This window comes from Manis javanica, chromosome 1 (genome assembly GCF_040802235.1).
Source record: "Manis javanica isolate MJ-LG chromosome 1, MJ_LKY, whole genome shotgun sequence".
NCBI lineage: Eukaryota > Metazoa > Chordata > Mammalia > Pholidota > Manidae > Manis > Manis javanica.
In genome coordinates, this window is record NC_133156.1 from 218,879,874 (window position 1) to 218,893,091 (window position 13,218).

The following is a 13,218-nucleotide window of genomic DNA, read 5'->3' on the forward strand; positions in this document are numbered from 1 at the left end:
ATGTGATCTTCCAATAAGAAATATCTGTTATTCTTCTCTGTTGTTTCCCTAAATAGTAACAACCTCGAAGGTCCAATTCCAATTCCTTCAACATCTTTTTATGACCTCCATTGAATCACCCCTGATTTTCAGATAATCTGGCTGGGTGGTCATCCAGAAAACTTCATTAACTATGTATTTTCTTAAGTTTTGTATTCTTGCTGCTCTGACATCTGGGACCTCATTCCTAGAAATAGCAAACAACTTGCTGGGGAGCCTGCCTTTCACATGTGAACTAACCAGTCCAGAGCTCACCCACCCCCACACCTCTTGTATCTGGCTCTTACAGTCCAGGCCAGTTTTCCACAACCTCGTCACCTCAAGGCCAAGTACCAGACAACTGGTCAGCCTCTATACCCCAAGAGCCTGCTGAAATTATTCAAACTATCCAGTCCTAAGCCTCACCTGTTCCTTCCCTCAGAAACCACAATAAGGGCTTGTACCCATGTTTTCTTTCCACTGCTCCCACCTCCTGACTGAATCAGGTGTTTTCCCATGTGGCACCCCATGGTGTCCATGGTCCCTCCATCCTTCTAAGAACTGTGGGTAACAAGTCACCTTTTCAATGGCAGGCTCCTGATCCTCTGAGCTCACCTTACCTGAATAGTAAAACCTACATTTTTTAACAGAACCCTTCACCATAATCTACCTCCCTCGGTGGTTGTCTACCTCTTTGACTCTCAATTCAGGACCAGCTCTGTGGGGTTATTGGCTCTGGACCACAATGGTTATGTCTTATTGTCCCTCCTTAGAATAGGCTCATATCTCCCATCATTTTCCCACCAGAACTCCTGCAAGACAAACAATATCCCTTGCTGATATTGGCCACCTCTAGAGGTATAACTTACACTGAAGACCACATGCTTTCAGGGTTGAGGAGAAAGGAATGAGGAGCATTAAAAATTAACTTTATAAAATTAAATTATTTAATTTTACCATAACCCCAGAAAGGACATATTGTTCTCATTTTAGAGATGTAAAACTGAGGCTTAGTATATTAGTTTCCTACTGCTATTGTAACCAATTACCACAAATTTAGTGACTTAAGACAATGCAAATTGATTCCCTCTTGTAGGTCTAGAAGTCAGAAGTCCAAAATTAGTTGTACTGGGCTCAAGTTCATGTGTTGGCAGCTCTGGTCCTTTTTGGGGGCTTTGAGGGGAGAATCCATCCCTTGCCTTTTTCAGCGCCTACCGGCCGTCTATATTACTTGGTGTGTGGCTATCTTAAACACATGTTAACTATCTTAGCATTTAACTATCTTAACATTATCTTGAGTGCATCTTTGCTTCCAACATCTCATCACCTTCTCTTTTTCCAGAGTAAAAGGATATTTGTGATTATGTGGAAAGTCCACCTAAATGACCCAGGATAATCTTCCCATCTCAAAATTCTTAATTTCATTAGAATTTCTAAGTCTGTTTGTCATATAAGCTAACATGCACAGGTTACAGGAATTAGGACCTGGGTATTGTTGAGGGCCATTATTTAGCCTACCACACTAGGTTTCACTAAGCTAAAAGCATGGTGTCAGCATGCCTGTGTGCCACAAGGGCTGCATTCTTCTGAAAGTCTGGGGGACAGTCTATTTCCTTGTTTCCTCCAGCCCCTCAAGGCCGCCTGAATTCCTTGGTTTGTGGCCTCTTCCTCTATCTTCAAAGCCAGCATCATCCTCAAATCTCCCACTGACTCCAATCCCTGCTTCTATCATCACTTTTCTTTGATGCTGATCCTCCTGCCTTCCTCCCTCTTTCCCTTATAAGGACCCTCGTAATTACACCGGGCCCAGGAAAAAGCTCTTCTGCAAACTCCCTTGGTCATAGTCACAGGTTGGAGGATTGGGACACAGACATCTCTGGTGGGGACATTATTTCTGCCTACCTCACTCAGGCAGAAAGCAGCTCAGCAGTTTCTGGGAACAGGGTAGGGGAGGAGTAGAAGGGAGCACCCACAAAGAAGGAAAAAAAACTTTGGGAGGTGATGGTCGTGATTACCTTGATTGGGCAATGGTTTCATGGGTATACACACATATGTCAAATCTTACCAAGTTGTATACACTTCAAATGGACACATGCAGCATGCCGTATGTCAATTATATCTCAGTAAAGGTTAAAAAATTAAGTGTGGAAAACAAAACAAAACAAAACCTTTAGGCTCAGAGACTTAGGCCAAATTTAGGGCCTAGGTAGTGGTGTAGCCAAGATGTGCTCCAGGTCACTCCATCTGAGGCTGAAACCCATGCCTAAGATAAAGTGCATCTCCTTTATCCTCTCTTCTGTATATTTGGGATGATAATACTTGTCCCTTAGGGTGGTGAATAAATGGTAGATGCTCAATAAATGGTCATTCCCTTCCAATTCTACTTATAGGTTCACTGGCTAGCCAGAGTTTCTGAGTATTCTGATGCATATTCTGTTTTATAGAACTTGAAAATCACCATTTTCTTCATGAGGAAGAAAGGCAACTGAGAAAAATGCCAAATGGAGCCAGCAAGCTAGTAAAGAGGCCTCACCTTCAGGGATTCTCAGTTATGTATGTCCCAGACTCTAAAATGCAAACCTATACATAGGATCAGACATATGTGTGTTGTTCAAGCCTCCCAGAAATCTAAGCTGGTTCATTTCATTGCCTGGTGAGAAGAGACAATCCCCACAAACAAAAAACAGGAGGCAAGCATGTGGAAGCTGCCCCATTGTTATAATGGTATGAATTATGATTGTTGTCCCCAAGGTCACAAGGCTCTTTTGACTGATAGATCAGCTTGGTCCATAGTGGTTAAATAAAACAGAATGGTATTCCTGGCTAGTCAAAAATCCAAACCTGTGTCCAGGTTTCCTCAAAAGAAGAAAATGTACATGCGTTTCCATCACTTATGTATTTCTGTATTTAGAAGACAGTATCTTCTATTCCTACATAAATTGAAACTGCCTTGAAAAGGGTCCATGTTTCCATTTTCCCCTGGAATTCTTCATGGGATACTGTATACTAGGGCTTCCCCATCCTTGATTGGGCAGGTTGTAGAGTTCACCTTGAATTCATATCCTATTTCTTGATCTTTCTATCTACCTTTACCACCCAGTCCATGCATGTTAGATGATCATATGCAGCTTATATTGGTCACATCAATCAATTTAGTGAAATAGGAACAAAATACATCAAAAGAAGGATGAGAAAGAGAAGAGGGGAGAGAATAGCAATGCTGTAGCCTCAGTTTGTCACCATAAAGTGTTGTCTAGATCACAGACCTACAGGCAAGCTACCAATATGAAGTACATTTAAAATCCACAGTCATGGTTTCACAGATGGTAAATATCGTAGAGAGCCAGACATGATCGAGTTCCACTGCCACTTATCAACTCTATACTTTGAGGTGAATTAGTTTAATTCCTCTGAGCCTCAGTTTCCCCATGTGTAAAATTAGAGTAATAGATACTTTCTGCTTTGTGGAGCTGAGGTGCTAGCACATGGAGTAGATGCTTAGCAGATACAAGCTGCTTTCTCTTCCCTTCTCCTTCTCCTGTCTGCCTTTATCTAATTAAGCTTATGAATGTGTTCCAGCCAAATGCCTCTGGGGAGATGAAAATGTGAATGTCAGTCAAGCTAGAAAGAAAGTGCTAGTACACTACAACCCATGGAGAACCATTAGTTCTCAAAAGCTCTAAGAGAAGGTGGTGTTGGCTTGCAGCCATGTTTTGGCACTGAGTCATGTCCTGTTTTGCATTGTTCTCTAATTGTTTCAAGTCATTTCCCCTCTCTGGGATTCAGTTTCCTAGCTAGTTAAAGCATGAGCTTGGATAAGATCCTCTTTAAGCCCAGTCTAGTTCTGCTCACTTCCCTCTTCTACCCACATCCTTCTATTTGTATAATAAAACCTCAGAAAATAGTAATGGTGATGGAGAGCGAAGCAAAGCTGTTATATTTAGAGCCAGTTCACTCTAGTGTGAGATTGAGGTGTGAAGCAGGGCCTCTGGCTGCTGCCCAGATCCCTCACTATCAGGCCATTCTATTACTAAGGCATCACCCACCAAGCTCAGCTCAACTCCCATCTCTCAGAGAGCATATGCTGGCGGGGAGGAACCTCTGAGCTCAGGTAGTTCAGAATAATCCTGTTGGAATTGCAGTTCACAGGTATTTATAGCTTCTGCTGCTTCCCTTAAGGTAGCTGAAATGGTTATGCTTTGTGCTTACTCTCAAGAACTGTTCTAAACTTTGGCTACACATTAGAATCACCCGGGGAGCTTTCAAAACAGCAGTGATCATAACTGTATTGGTATGGGATGGGGCCTGGGCACTGATGTCTTTTAAAAGCTCCCCAGACAATTCTAAGTGGTTTCAAGATTGAGAATCATTGATCTGGGTCAGAGACTGGAGTGTAATTACTGGGGTCCATACCTGGTTTTCTGAACACACCTGGAACAACATAGTGATAAGCCCAAAGTAGGACAGTTGAAAGAGGGAATGACTTTGTATCTGAACCCCCAGTACTTAGCATGTTGCCTCCCTCATAGTAGGTACTCCGCAAATGTTTGTTGGGCAAGTAAATGGATGAATGAACAAATAAGGATGAGATAGTAAGTGGAAAGAGTATTGGACCAAGGCCAGAAAATTATGTTCCTAGCTGTGATATTGTGATTTATAGTAAGAAATATACCATTAGTCTTCCTCCTTATTCCTGGTGCAGAGCTCCTAAAACTGTTGGAATTTCCTAAGCGATGAGAGTGATAAAGGAGTTTTTTGTTACGTTATTGAAGTGAGCTTTGGACCGCCTCTAGGTAACCTAAGGATGGGGGCTGGTTGCCAGAGTGCCCAACCTGTGACTAGAGGGTCACAACTCTCAGTCCCACCCTCCCCATCTGGGCTGGAGAGAGGAGCCAGAGATTGAGTTGTAGCACCAAGGGCCAAAGATTTTCTCAGTTACACCTGTGGAGTGAAGCCTCCAAAATATCCCAGAAAGATGGGGTTCAGAGAGCTTTCAGATTGGTGAGCACGTGCCTATGCAGGGAGGGTGGCACACTCCAGAGATACTGGAAGCTCCCAGCCCCTTCCCGCATCCCTGCCCTATGCCTCTTTTTTCTCTGCTGTTTCAGGGTACAGCCTTTTATTATAAACCAATAGTCTAGTAAGTAAAATGTTTCTCTGAGTTCTGTAGGCTGCTCCAGCAAATTAATGGAACCCAGGAAGGTGTTTGTGGGCGCTTTTGATTTATAATCAGTCAGTTAGAAGCACAGGTGACAACCTGGACTTGAAACTGACAATGGGTATCTGAAATGGGGACAGTCTTGGAGATGGAGCCTGTAACCTGTGGGATCTGATGCTGTATCTCCAGGTAGATAGCAATTCAATGACCGAATTGAGTTAATTGCTTGGTGGTGTTGAAAAAAACAACATTGGATCAGCACTGACCCAACCACTATGGAAATTCGGAAACTGTTTTCTTCGGGTTTCAATCGACTCTCTTTTCTCAGTACCACTTTTTTCTACTCACATAGGGAAGATAATGTATGTAAAAGTGCTTTGCACATTACATAGCTTAAAGAAATCTTCAGACACAAGACAATTTCTATTTTTATAAAATAAAATTATTTGAATAAAAGTCATCCTAGCCAAATGGGTTTTCTGTCAAATCTGGAAACAGGGTTATAATGAAGAAACTGCTCTGTGGAGACTGGATAGAAGGGGTGGGTGGGAAGCAGGCCCCCCACTGCCACAGAGTCACTCTTGCCCTTGGTTCAAGTCCTGTCTCACTGGGCTTCCTGGGAATCTTGAAACTATAGCGGTTGACCGCATCCAGGCCGTGGTGACAAGCCTTGAATAATAGGTCCTTGCTGGTTACCTTTGCCCCCACCTCCCTGTTTCTCAGCACAGTGCTGGCCCAGAGTGGGTGCTCATTGGATAAACAAACTAATGTGCCTGTGTTTCTGGCTCTGAGTGCATCTATAACATATGCGTCTCTCTCTTTTGTCAACCCTCTGGCTACCAGGGCTGTGGACTTGGTTTCTTGAAAGGGGGGTGAATCTGCTGGTTCCTCTTTGGCCTTCCTGGCTGCCACCTGGGAGAAGCTGCTACTCCACCACTCACAGCTCTTGGACCCCCACTAAGCCTTGCCAAGCCTTTGCTCTTCATGTAGGAGTATTTGGAATTCAGACAAAACACATGTAGTTTGCCAGGATCTTGCTGTTTTTATTTGTTTTTAAATAACTTGTTTCTCTTATTATTACAAAATAACACATGTTCATTTGAAAAAAAATTTGGAAAAACCAGGCAAGCAGAAATTAAGAAAGTACTAATCCTTCATAAATCCCTGAGTTGTAGACAATCACTGTTGAGCATTCCTAGTTTTGTGTGGATGTGCACATGCACATACTTAGAAAAACGGGGTCATCCTGTACTTAGAGATTCGTAACCTGCTTTGTTCACTTCACAGTGTCCCACTGCCTTAAATGGTCATCTTGCACTATTATTTATTCCCCCCACCCAACCATCCACTTGTATTGCTATTAGTTGCTTACAGTTATTTACAAAATGAGCAATACAAGTCAGAGCAGCCCAAATCAACCAGCAATGTGGAGGGCTTTTCTGGCTAACTGACACAAGGGTAATCTGTGCTTTGACCACTGGTGTCTGCTCAGAGAGGAACCCTACATCCCATAAAATGTTTGTTCCCTCAAGAGCTCCAGGGCTCATGCTATAATAGGAACAAAGAGTTTACTGAGCAGCCATAACTTTAAAACTGCTACATTTTCTATGAAACTGGAAAATTCCATCACCACAGCCAATGTCAATAGCACAGGCAAGAAAGGAATGTAGGAATTCAAAGGAAGGGAAGAATTTGATTACGAGAGGCCATGGGTAACTGGCAAAACTCTATGAAAATGACCAAAAGGCACCAGCATTCAGAAACTAGGCGCTGGTCCTCCCCAAAGTGGGGAAGGTAGCAGGCGTGTAATACATGTTTGTATAAAGAATGAACCTAAGCCAGGTTTCAGGTTCTGGCAGTGATACAACTAGCTAACAGCATCCCAGGAAGCCCCTCCCCACTGCCTTGGGGCCTGTTTCCCCAGTCTTACAAAGCTCCCCTGCCAATTGCCCACAATGCAATGCACCTTGGGTCACCTCATGATCTGTACATACACAAGTGCCTCAGGACGGGGATCATGATGGTTGGCGGAGGGGAGGGCGTATGGGCTTGCAAGGACAGCAACAGGGTTCAGATACAGAGAAGTGAGAAGTTTACCACTCATATCACACACCATACAAGAGGAGGTTTAATTCAAATACCTTCTAGGTTTATCCTGCTCATCAACATTATCCTAGAAGCCTCCAAACTGGGCTCCCTTGTTTCCATTCACCAAAATGCCAAAGTAATTTTCATAATTTAACGATATCATTTCTTGTTTAAAAGTATTCTTTTTTATGGTTCAAAGAACACTTTCTTTCTTGTGATGAGGATTTTTAAGATTTGCTCTTAACTGTCAAACATGCACTACAGTATTATTAACTATAGTCACCATGCTGTATGTTACATGTTCTCTTCTAATGTTAATGAAAAGCACGTAATACGGGCACACTGTTTAAAAATCCAACAGAACTGAAAGGTCCATAATGGAAAACATTAGTCACTTGCTTCTACTCCCCACCAATTCCCTACTATTCCATCCCAATCTGGCTACCAGAGGCAATTACTCCTAACATTTTTTTTTGGCAGTTCTAGCACTTAGCTCCATATTTCTAAATATTATACTTACATTGTTATTTCCTGGCCCCTCAATTTTAAACTTTATAACTGTCTCCTTTTCATGTTGATGAGGATTTTTTAAAAATTGTAAACAGTTTTACTGAGGTGCAATGGACATACAATAAACTGTATATATTCAAAGTGCACAATTTCATAAATTTTAACAGTTCTATTCATGCACCCATCCCCACAATCAAAATCATGGACATATCCATCATTACTAAAAGTTTCCTCATGGCCCACGGTCATCCTTCCCTCCACCCAGCTCCCACCTCCAACCCCACCATCCCCAGGCAAACCCAGATCTGCTGTTTGTCACTATTGATTAGTTTTCATGTCCTAGAATCACATGGTATGTACTCTTTTTTGCCTGGCTTGTTTCACACAGCACAGTGAATGTGGTTATTCAGTTCTGAGAGATTTTATTGAGTTATTTGGCTCATTATTTCCTTCCCTTTATTTGTTCTCTCTTTATTAGTAATGTCACCAAGTAAAATACAGAATGTCCAATTAAATTTGAATTTCCATAACCAGCAGATAATTTTTAGTATAAATATGTCTGTGCAATATTTTTAGTGTAAATATGTCCCGTGTAATATTTGGGATATACTTGCCCTAAATAATTATTAGTGGTTTATCTGAAATTCAAAATTAAGTGGAAAAAAATTAAGCGGCCATCCTAAATTTTTATTTGCTAAATTTGACCAATTGATCTACTTACATTCTTATTATCAGATGTTAATATCAGAATCTTATCAGATTGTTATTATCAGACCTTCTATGCTGAAGTTCCACATTTTTCCCTCACATTTCATTGTGTTCTTTACTACTTTTTTTCAACTTTCTGGAGGATTTCATTAACTTTATTTTCCAACCTCCTATGAATTTTTTTCTGTCTCTTTTTAATTTCAAAAACTGTTTCTTGTTTTGTGATCTCATTTAATTGCATCCTGTTCTTGTTTTATGGATAAAACATATTTTCAATCTCCTTTTAGAATTTTCCCCGTTTATACAAATGATCTTTTCTTCTGTGTTCCTTTTTACCTGTATGCTTAGCTGTTGTTTTTTACGTTGGAGTTTTCCTCAAAGGTCAGGTGATTCTTGGTTGTCTGTACATATTTAAGAGCAGGGCAATAAAAAGCTACTGGAATACCTGAGGGACAGTAGGGGGCTGATGAGCAGTGGGACAGCCTTTTATTGTTGGGCAAGGATCCAACCATTTAATCAGTATGGTGGGATACCAGTGAGCAATTTGTGGAGGTTTCTGGGGCTGTTCTTTGTGTCTGAAGAAGGATTCTTTGAGCTACAGCCTGGAGGGTGAACATCTGGTGGCTAATAGGTGTCTCATCTCCCATCATTAGGAGATGTGTTATATATTCCAGTCATAACAATGAACTCTTTCTTCTGCACACAGCATCACCCTCTTCCAGGTTTTTACTTCTGGAATGCTCCCCCCTCTATATTCTTCACTTTACAAAATCGTACTCATTCTCCAAGCTCCAGATATGTAACACTCTCCTATCTCCCCCGTATGTAAGCTTAATTACCTTCCACCCATCCCACCCCCAACTAGGTTTATTAACTAGTTTCTGTTTTATGTTCCATTTCTTCTTGTTTATATCTTCACCAAATCATGGTCCCAGTCTGGCTGGCTGTTACAGTTTTCAATGATGTCTATGCTGTTCTTCCCTCCTTGCCTGACCCCAAGGACCAAATAATCCTCCCAAGAAGAGAGCCATTGCTTTGCATGATCTCCATATCCCTCCATGTCCAGTGAGCCCCTTGCACAGCGTCTGGTGTCTAGAAGAACTCAGAAAACATTAGTTGAATGAACTGATGTGATTGTTTACTTGTCCAGGTGATCTTCTGGCAAGGGTGCACCTGATGGGGCCTGACCATCTCTGAGGAGGGAACAGTGGGAAGACAGAAACAGAAACCAAAGCTGGAGAAGGCAATGAGGACAGCGGGGCCGGAGGGTCAAGAGGGGTGGAAAAGAGTGAAGGGCATTGGAAAGATGGTCAGAAGATGACAAGGGGAGGATTAAGATGCAGCAATGAAGAATGAGAAGTCTAATGTCATTCTTCCAGAAGCTCCCCCTCTGAGCCTCTGTCTCTTAGAATCTTGTGAGCATCTCTGGCAGAGTGTCAAACATCCTGTATTTCACCTTGGGTTTTCCTGTCAAGGATACTGTGTGTTCCCTGAGGGCAGGGCTGGAGTCTGTTTTTTTACACCTAGAACCTAACATAGCGCCTACTCTATGAATGTTAGAAGGGATGGGTGGATGGAGAAGGTCAGGAGTGCTCTTCTGGGAGGAGATGTGGCTGAGCCATAGAGCTGCCCAGGCTGCAGTTACCCACTCCCCCAGCTGTGGGGTCTGACAGGTGACCTTGCTTCCTGACGGATGGCGAAGCATTGTTAGGTTAAAATGGTCTGTGTTTAGTTGGTTTGTGTCTTACGGTCCAACCATATGTTATAAAGTCTATGTAACAACATGAAAAACGCATCACATGATGTCAAGTGGAACAACGCAAGGTATCAAATTGTATGATCACAATTATATAAACACAGGGAGGAGCATAGGAGAGATGCATAGCAGGAAATATTGCAAAACACTGACCAATTGTTGTATTCTGCTGGAATTGTTCTTCTCTTCTTTATTTCTAATATTTGTAATGTAGTTATGTCAACAGATAGCATTTTCTAAGAACTAACAATGTGCTGAGAACTATGGATTAATTTAAATCTTACAAGACCTTACCACATTGGTACTGTACTATTCCTATTTCACAGATAAGGAAACTGAGAATCAGAGAGGTTGAGTGAGTTGTTCCAAATCATACAGCTAGAAAATGGTGGAGTAAGACTCACTTTATACTATTTTATAATGTTAAGACCAGACTCTATGTGTATCCCTCATTTAATCACTCAAAGTTAAGCTTTCTTAGCACAGAATCTCACTGAATATACCCATCCCTTCAGCTCGCTCCAGCTTCCTTAGATGAGATAATCAGTTGAAAAGAAATTGGAGAGACTGAGGCAAAAGCAGCTTCAAAAAAAACCTATAGATCAGCTGAGAGGTCTGCATTGCCTGCAGAGGGAGCCCCTTGAGTTGGATCCTGCAGTGTGAAAAGGTGATTTCTTTTCTTTTTACCCCTTCCTTCTTTTCTTCTTTCCTTTGCTTTAAGACACCAGAATTAATAACGTTATTTTTGATTTGAGGGGAAAAAATGAGAACCTGTAGGGCAAACCTCTTCCCTTGCTAATGAAGTCTACATGGAACCTTTGAGGTTGTCTCTGCCCTTGAGATTTTCAAAACACTTAATGCTGGAGATCACTACCTGGTTTCACTTTAACTGCATGGATCGCCTCCTGCACTCTAGGATCACCCCTCTAAACAAGGCAAGAAGACAAACTGAGAGTAAAATGATCTCCAGGGAATCCTGGAACACAAACTTTTCATGCTGAGAACGAGTTCTCTATGTAGTAGGTTTGACCAGGTGAGCACAGTATTGCTCTTCAAGGTTACTGGTACGCAGGAAGTACACCCCGCTCATTAGCACACGGAGGATCAAGAAGGAGAGAGCATATTTGGGGGCTGCCAAAATCTACCATTACTTCAGTATGATTGAGAGATGTATCAGATCACCTTCATGGGAACAGAAAGGTAGAATTGGAACTTTGAGTTCTGACATGATGCAATTACTGCACAGATACTGTCTGGTACTTAACTCTTGAGACCTAAGAGACGGCATCAGATCGAAAGGAGTACACAGAAAAAGGTAGACTGGAGCATTCGCAGATTTCAGGTGTCAAAAACAAAAGCATCAAGTGCTGCTTCTGAAAATCAAATCAGAAGGAGCGTGAGTGAAAGTGAACTATGGAATTTCTCCATCGTTTCATCATCTCCATTGATAACTAAATAACCAAATAGTCTTTTCTGATTCATTAGACTTCGAAGCATACAAAAACAAAACAAATTATCCTATCAGAGAGAATCTCAACATGAGATGGTGCACTGTACAGAAACACAAGCAATTCTACAAGTGAAGAAGAGATGGAGGACTCAGATAGCATGTGCTGGGGTGTTCACATCAGGAGTTAGACAGCTCTAGATCTAGATAAAGAAGACAGAATAGTGATTGCCTGGGCTCAGTCATTGAGATAAAGACTGATAGGGACACAGGGAAATTGCAAGCAAAGTCTTGCAGCTCACTGAGGGTCTTCGCTGGAAAGTAGATAGGATCTCAGTAAAGTGATAACCTTGTGACTCATATCAGAGCCTGAGATGACAATGGCCTCTAAGTTTTGGTCTGAGGGGCAAGAAGAAAACTGGCACCAGCAGAACATGGATTGGCCTAAGGTCAGGAAACAAAGGGGAGCAATAAAACAAAACGTTTCAAGGTAGGAGAGATTGTTGATGATGAACTGCTGGAAAGAGATTTGGGAGAGCATTTTATTACTTTTGGATGCTGACAGCCAATGTATCATATTCAGGTTTCCTTATCATGGAGTAACAACAAAGGCAAACCAATAATAAAGGACAAAGCAATCTAATAAAAAAATATATTTATTTTATTTAATTACTAGGGTTGGCAAAGGCAGATGTAGTGCAATGCAAATAAATGGCACGGACCGATGCAAGTGGAGTAAAGGGAAAAACGTGTGAACCAAATTAAGGAGCATGTGAATAGTTACATGAAGCAGAATGAACAAAGATAAGGGGTCAGAGTGGTAGTCTGGGCAAAGAACAAGAAAATTTCATGAGACATTGGATAATTGGAAGCATTCAAGGGTCTGGTCCTTTTCCAGAGAAGAACACTGTTGTCTTTTATCGCTATGTCTGTGAACATATGTGGGGTCCCCCAAAGCCAGGGATGACCCAGAGGACCCAATGACAGTCCTGCCAAATGCCACAGAGGATCTCAGCTTCTGAGATTCCAAATCTTTGCAGTTCCCATGCAAGGATACTGAGGAATTGCTTGATCAACCTCAGCAGTGTGGGATTAAAAAGTTGGCCTTTTTTATTCCATGGAAATTGAATGTGTGAGATTTCAGGTAAACTTGAACTCTTTATACATCTGACTTGATGTTTTTCAGATTCTGACCCCTACCTCCTCTTCATCTAGGTCTTTGCTGGGCAGACCCCTGGCTAGACACTGAACATGACTTTCCTACACAAACCCTGGATCCCAGATCATCAAATCTCCAGTGAATACATACTGGGTGACTATAACTTTGCAGGCAAAATGTGTTCCCAGCTCGGAGCAAATAAACCACAAACTACTGAAACCAAAATCAATTGAAGGAAAAACTAGATGAGGAGAAAGCCTTTTATTGCTTACAAAAATTCTGGCTCCTTTAGTGCATTCCTGCCTCCCTGGGTCTCTCCCCATACTGACTGGGAATAAACCAAAAAAAACCCCTCTGGTCCCAACATGTGCTAG